A 7,385-nucleotide genomic window follows, 5' to 3' on the forward strand; every position below is an offset into this window, starting at 1 on the left:
ATTGAACACACGGGGTTTTGTCTGGAAGAAAAAGATGCAAACCTTGAATTTTGCTCTTATGAAACTACCGTGCTTTATTATTCCTGCAAATACAGAAATACCAAACTTTCTGCTAAGGTTTCTAGCTAGTGTAGTCCATCAGTCCCGTGGTTCTCAGCTTTTGCCACACAAGGACCCCCCCTTCTCCTCCAAGCCTCCCTGGACCCTCTCTCAGTTAGGCCAGGACCTACCACCCATGTAGAAATATAGGAAGGGCAGGGTGATCCCAGCCCCTCTTTCTGATTCCCATGTTGATCCTTGTCCTGTACTGAGTGGTATTGCCATAAAGTTAGAACTCCCATCAGAGAACATTCAAACCAGTACGTGTATCAATTACTTCCTTCCTCCTCCCCATCTTGTTATAAACACCTTACCATTTCTCACAGGGTAAACCATAAAATCCTGACTGTTCTAGAGCTCTTCTAGATGATGTTCATTGAAGATTAATAGCCTGATTTTGACAATTTTGTAAAAAAAAAAAATTAAAATTGTTGATAAATTGCAGTTAACTCACGTGGTTAACTCAAAAAAGTTAATCTCGATTAAAAAATAAATTGTGATTAATCGCACAGTTAAACAATAGTATACCAATTTAAATGTATTAAATATTTTTGGATGATTTTCTACATTTTCATATATATCTATTGCAATTACAACACATAATACAATATGTACAGTGCTCACTTTCTATTTTTTTACAAATATTTGCTCTGTAAAAATGATGAACAAAAGAAATAGTATTTTTCAATTCACCTCATACGAGTACCATAGTACACTCTCTTTATCATGAAAGTGTAACTTACAAATGTAGATTTTTTTGGTTACATAACGGATCTCAAAAACAAAGCAATGTAAAACTTTAGAACCTGCAAGTCCACTCAGTCCTATTTCTTGTTCAGCCAATTACTCAGACAAACAAGTCTGTTTATATTTGCAGTAGATAATGCTGCCCACTTCTTGTTTACAGTGTCACCTAAACGTGAGAACAGGCATTCACATGGCATTGGTGTAGCCGGTGTTGCAAGGTATTTACGTACCAGATGCGCTAAAGATTCACATGCCTGTTTATGCTTTAGCCACCATTCCAGAGAACATGCTTCCATGCTGATGATGCTCATTAAAAAAGTAACGGGGTAATTAAATTTGTGACTGAACCAGTATTCCCTCTAATTTTTCCCATGCATGTGCAGAATGAATTTGGTTATGTGCACCAATATGGAGGTGATGTGTCATACATCACCTCCATATTGGTGCACATAACAAAATCCATGTGGCGGTGGTGGGGTCAAGGGGTTCAGAGTACAGGAGGGGGCTCAGGGCTGGGGCAGAGGGCTGGGGTGTGGGGGGGTGAGGGCTCTGGCTGGGGTGTGGGCTCTGGCCTGAGTCCAGGGATGAGGAGTTTGGGGTGCAGGCTGCCCTAGGGCTACAGCAAGGAGAGAGGACTCTCCCCATCTCTCTCTCCCTGCAGCAGCACCTGGGCTGGGTTGTGTGGGAGCTTCAGGAGAGGTGCCTCTCCCCCGGCTGTGGCAGGTCCAGGGCTGGAGGAGAGGCATTTCTCCCCGCCGCAGCCCTGAGTGCCTGCGTGGTGCTTAATAGGCTGCTGCATAGCCACCCGCCCTTGCAGCTTAGAGGGAATTTAGGAGTGAACTCCTTGCGGGGGAATTGTATGTCTCCTGCTCTATTTTACCCACATTCTGCCATATATTTCATGTTATAGCAGCCTCGGATGATGACCCAGCACATGTTGTTCATTTTAAGAACACTTTCACTGCAGATTTGACAAAACATTAAGAAGGTACCAATGTGAGATTTCTAAAGATAGCTACAGCACTTGACCCAGGGTGTAAGAATCTGAAGTGCCTTCCAAAATCTGATCGGGATGGGGTGTGGAGCATGCTTACAGAAGTCTTAAAAGAGCAACACTCTGATGTGGAAACTACAGAACCCAAAGCACCAAAAGAGAAAATCAGCCTTCTGCTGGTGGCATCTGACTGAGATGATGAAAATGAACATGCATCGGTATGCACTGCTTTGGATCGTTATCAGGCAGAACCCATCATCAGCATGGATGCATGTCCTCTGGAATGGTGGTTAAAATATCAAGAGACATATGAATCTTTAGTGCAGGGGTAGGCAACCTATGGCATGGGTGCCAAAGGCGGCACGCGAGCTGATTTTCAGTGGCAGTCACACTGCCCGGGTCCTGACCACCAGTTTGGGGGGCTCTGCATTTTAATTTAATTTGAAATAAAGCTTCTTAAACATTTTAAAAGCCTTATTTACTTTACATACAACAATAGTTTAGTTATATACTATAGACTTATAGAGAGAGACCTTCTAAAAACGTTCAAATGTCTGACTGGCACACGAAACCTTAAATTAGAGTGGATAAATGAAGATTCGGCACACCACTTCTGACAGGTTGCTGACCCCTGCTTTAGTGCATCTGGCATGTAAATATCTTGCGACACCAGCTACAAAAGTGCCATGCAAACACCTTTTCTCACTTTCAGGTGACATTGTAAACAAGAAGCAGGCAGCATTATCTCCTGCAAATATAAACAAACTTGTTTGTCTTAGCAATTGACTGAACAAGAAGTAGGACTAAGTGGACTTGTAGGCTCTAAAATTTTACATTCTTCTATTTTTTAATGCAGGTTTTTTTAACACATAGTTCTACATTTGTAAGTTCAACTTTCATGATAAATAGATTGCACTATAGGACTTGTATTAGGTGAATTGAAAACTATTCTCTCTTTTGTTTTTTACAGTGGAAATATTTGTAATAAAAATAAATACAAAGTCAGCACTGCACACTTTGTATCCTGTGCTGTAATGGATATTAATATATTTGAAAACGTGGAAAACATCCAAAAATATTGAAATAAATGGTATTCAGTTATTCACTAACAGTGCAATTAATCGCATGGTTAATTATTTTAATTGCTTGACAGCCCTGTGGACAGGTTCCACCGCGGCTCGACCCTCCCTGAGGGGGAGGGGAGCCACACCGGCCTCGCTGTCGTCCCTGCAATCACAATCAGCTCTGGCCCTTTCGGCAGGTCAGAGCAATGGCGACGTCAAAAGGGGCCCAGCCCTTGGTTCGGGCGGGGCACCAAACACAGTAACAAGCAGCTCTGGTCCTTTGAGGTAGGGCAGAGCAGTGGCAACGTCAAAGGGGGCCCAGCCCGTGGTTCGGGCAGGGCACCAAACACAGTACAATCAGCCCTGGCCTTTGGAGCAGGGCAGAGCACCAAACACAGTTACAATTAGCTCGGCCCTTTGGAGCAGGGCAGAGCAGTGGCAAAGTTAGAAGGGGCCCAGCCCTTGGTTCAGGCAGGGCACCAAACACAGTACAATCAGCTCTGGCCTTTGGAGCAGGGCAGAGCACCAAACACAGTTACAATTAGCTCGGCCCTTTGGAGCAGGGCAGAGCAGTGGCAAAGTTAGAAGGGGCTCAGCCCTTGGTTCAGGCAGGGCACCAAACACAGTACAATCAGCTCTGGCCTTTGGAGCAGGGCAGAGCACCAAACACAGTTACAATTAGCTCTGGCCCTTTGGGGCAGGGCCGAGCAGTGGCCTTAGGCCAGAGACAGAGGGAGTCTGCCACCCGGATACGGGTGGCAGGGGGAATGCAGGCCCACCCACTCCTCTGCGTTCCAGCCCGGGGCCCTGGTAGTGGCCGTCACCGCTACCAGTGGTCAGTGGGGATCCTGACCGAAACACACTGACATTGGCAAGGTTAGCTCTGCAGCCTGACTGGAGTCAGGTGCCCCCAGGCTACTTCCTAGCTCCCCCTCTACTCCTACCTGGTCCGGGGCCTCCGTTCCAGGGACATCCAGGACCATCGGTTCCTCCCAATCTGGGCTGGGCGGCAGGTCCCATAATGTTTCGGGGAAGGTGGGCCAAGCCTGGTCTGGGGGTTCCTCGGGGCCATAGTAGGGGCGAGGCAGCTCTGGCGGCTCCTGGTCTCGGCCTCTGGCTTGGGCAGTCTCCCAGTTACAGGCGTCGGCGGATACGTCTGCTCCTGCCGGTGGCAGACCCGCAACTGAAGGCTGGGGCCCGGCTTTTATTCTTCCGGATCGCCGCCTGACCCTCTGAGGGGCGGGGCTTCCGCTCGGCGGCCCCACCCCCATGGATGACTGATGGGGCTCGACCCTCCCTGTGGGGGAGGGGAGCCACACCGCCTCGCTACAAGCCCTAAAAAAATATTTAACACTTTTGTAAATTATGCCTCTGTCTTATACAGGCTGAGGGAGAATTCACAAATAGAAATAGATCTCAGGACATTTTTCAGATAAAATAAATACACTGGAATCAATGGAGCTTTTCTGAGGTACACCAGCTGAAGATCTGGCCCAGTATTTGGAAATATAGTTTTCGTTGTTTTCCCAGCCCAGCCCTGGTACATGGTTCTTTTCACTAGTCATTATATACCTAGAGGCAAAATGCTTTGGTTTTTCTGGCCATCTTCCATCAGCTGTGATCTCACAGCCCCATTAAGCTCTGTGATGCTTCCCATGCTAGGCAGGGTGCTTGTGGGTATTGCAGTTGATCAACACATTATCACCTAATAGCTGTCATCTGTATTTATCATAAACACCCCTGCTCCTGAGACCATTTCCAGGGCCAGTCTCCCCAGAGTAACTGGCAAGACCTAGTTAAAGGGCTTTCCAAAAAGTAATTTATTGGACTTAAAAATGATCAAAGTTCAGGGAGTTTTTTCGAGTGCCTGAGCCAGAGTGGAATCCTGTCAGCATCTGGGTGCCGTGCAACACGTAAGCCTCTAGGGTGTGTCTCAGATATTCAATAGTTGGTGGTAAAGCTGCACCGTTAGCCTGTGTTCTGTTCTAGACAACTAAGCACAGCTGCCAGAATGAGCAGGTGTTTTGCCTCAGCGTTGTTGTGCTCTAGCTGGTACCAAGCAAAACAACCTTCACGGTTGAGTCCCTGCAAAGCTTAGTCTGTCACAGGCTGACCCAGAGCCTGGAAGCAGCAGTGATACCTGCGCAGCTCCTCAGCAGCGGCGTGTCGTCGCCTAGGCCGACGAGGCCTAGGCCTGGGGTGGCAAATTTGCAGGGGTGGCAAATTTATAATAGCAGAATTTTTGTAATCACGGCATCAGTGATGTAGCGATTCTACCAATCATAGCGCGTATTGAAACCGCCAATGACGGCGCAATGCCACTTAGTAAACATACTCGCGAGAGTCCTAAATGTTAATAATATGACTGGAAGGAAGAAATTAAGCAGTTCTCAGTTTTGGATCCATGCGTAGTCCTGGGCTATAAGCGAAATCGCGCTATATAGACTCGCATTCAAGCGAGGGTTCACTGTACTTGTAATTTTATTTATAATAAAACTTGTAAATGTTCAATTATTTCAATTATATTTAGATTCATTTTAGTTCAAACGTATTTGTAAAAAAACTAAAACAAGTTCAAATGGGGCCTAGGGGCAGCAAATCATTTATCCGCCACTGCTTCTCAGTGGGTATTTATAACCAAGTCCCCTCAGAGTCCAGATCTGGCTCCAGTCACTGGGAAGTATTTGACAAACCAAGCTTACTGAAACAAGTGCATGCTGCCAAGATCACAAATAAGTCTTCCCCGTGGATCCAGGGTAGCTTTTGTCATCTCTGCATTGGTTTTTGTGACCTCACAGCCACTGCATATTTGGTTTGACACCTCTGGGTTGGGCTTAGGGCTAATGATGTCCACCTTGGATATTTCATGTTTGGTCTTGTGTTAGTTCTTGGTCCTGGAGCACATCTGGCACCTGGCAAAGTTTTGGAAGTTGAGCTCCAGGGTGTGATTTACTCTGATAAATGCCTCCTGTATGAAGCAAACTCTTTTGCTGAATACAGATTTATGGCTAGCTAGACTCTTCGTTTTTACAGTTTTTTTCCCGGGGCAAATCCAGCGTGTGCACATGAAAAATACCAGATCCATTATGTACATCTCCTTGGATGAAGTTGTGTCCAGTGAGGTTAGTGATTCCCTTTGGCCAAAATTCCTAACGAGCACAAAACATAAAAATACAGAAAGTCCTGAGTTGAGTTTTCTTTCACAAACTTTAGAAATCATTTCCCCTTTCATACATACTATTTTAAGTCTTACACTCACATAAATACAAAGGAGAAATCAAATTTTAAATACCTTCAACTGTGATTAAAAACCAGTATAACATGAAACCTATTATAGCAACCATTAAAAGGCTTAGAAACCTGCTAACTGATAGACTTGAATTGTTCAAAGGAATCCTCACCAAATGTGAGAGTTTTTAGAACCTCAGGGATCAGTTCTCAGCCCAATGCTATTTGTTATTTTTATCAATTATTTAAAAGAAAATATACACTCGTCGCTGATAAAGTTTGCAGATTACACAAAGCTTGCTGGAATGGTAGATAATGAGGACGACAGGTCAGGAAGGCCAGATGTGCACTAAAAATTTTTGCCGGAATAGAACTGTTGGTTAGCACGTGATTTTTTTTTTTTACGATATTTCCGCACAGTTATACTGGTCTAAAATTTATCTCACTCAGGGAACAAGTATGAACTATATCAGCAAATGCATTCCTTTGCTGGTATAAAGTGCATCTGCTATAGGAGGGTTTGCCAGTATGGCTATACCTGTAAACCTTCATACAGCATGGTCTGGTTCGCTTAGCTGGGTGCAATCAAACCATACACATTTCCATACAGTCAAATGCAAAGTCCAGCATGTAGGACCAAAGAATGCCAGCCATGCTTACAGGAAGGGAGGCTGTATCCTGGAAAGCAGTGGCTCTGAAAAGGACTTAGGGATCATGGTGGAGACCAATCAAGCATGAGCTCCCAGGGTGACGCTGTGGCCAAAAGGACTAAGGCGATTCTTGGACGTATGAACAGGAATATCAAGCAGGGGTATTACATATGTGCGTAACACAGGTGAGACCACTACTGGAATATGGTGTCCAGTTCTGGTGTCCATATTTCAAGAAGGGTTCAGAAAACGTTGCAAGAATAATTAGAGTGAGAGGCTTAAGGCGCTTGGTCTATGTATTGTATCTAAAAGAAGATGAAGAGGTGCCGTGCTCATGGTCTGTCAGTACTTACATGGGGAGATTTCTGAAAGCAGGGGGCTCATTAATCTAGCAGATAAATGCAGAACGAAATCCAGTGGCTGGAAGTTAACCTAGACAAATTCAAACTGGACATAAGGCACAGAACAGCGAAGGGAATTAATAATTAGAACTACCTGCCATTTCAGGGGTGGATTCTCCATCACTGAAAACATTGCCATTAAACCTCATCGACTTCCTGAGATGACCACAAATTCTTGGGCTTAATGCAGGAATTACAAGTT

This window comes from Gopherus flavomarginatus, chromosome 14, assembly GCF_025201925.1.
Source record: "Gopherus flavomarginatus isolate rGopFla2 chromosome 14, rGopFla2.mat.asm, whole genome shotgun sequence".
Lineage (NCBI taxonomy): Eukaryota > Metazoa > Chordata > Testudines > Testudinidae > Gopherus > Gopherus flavomarginatus.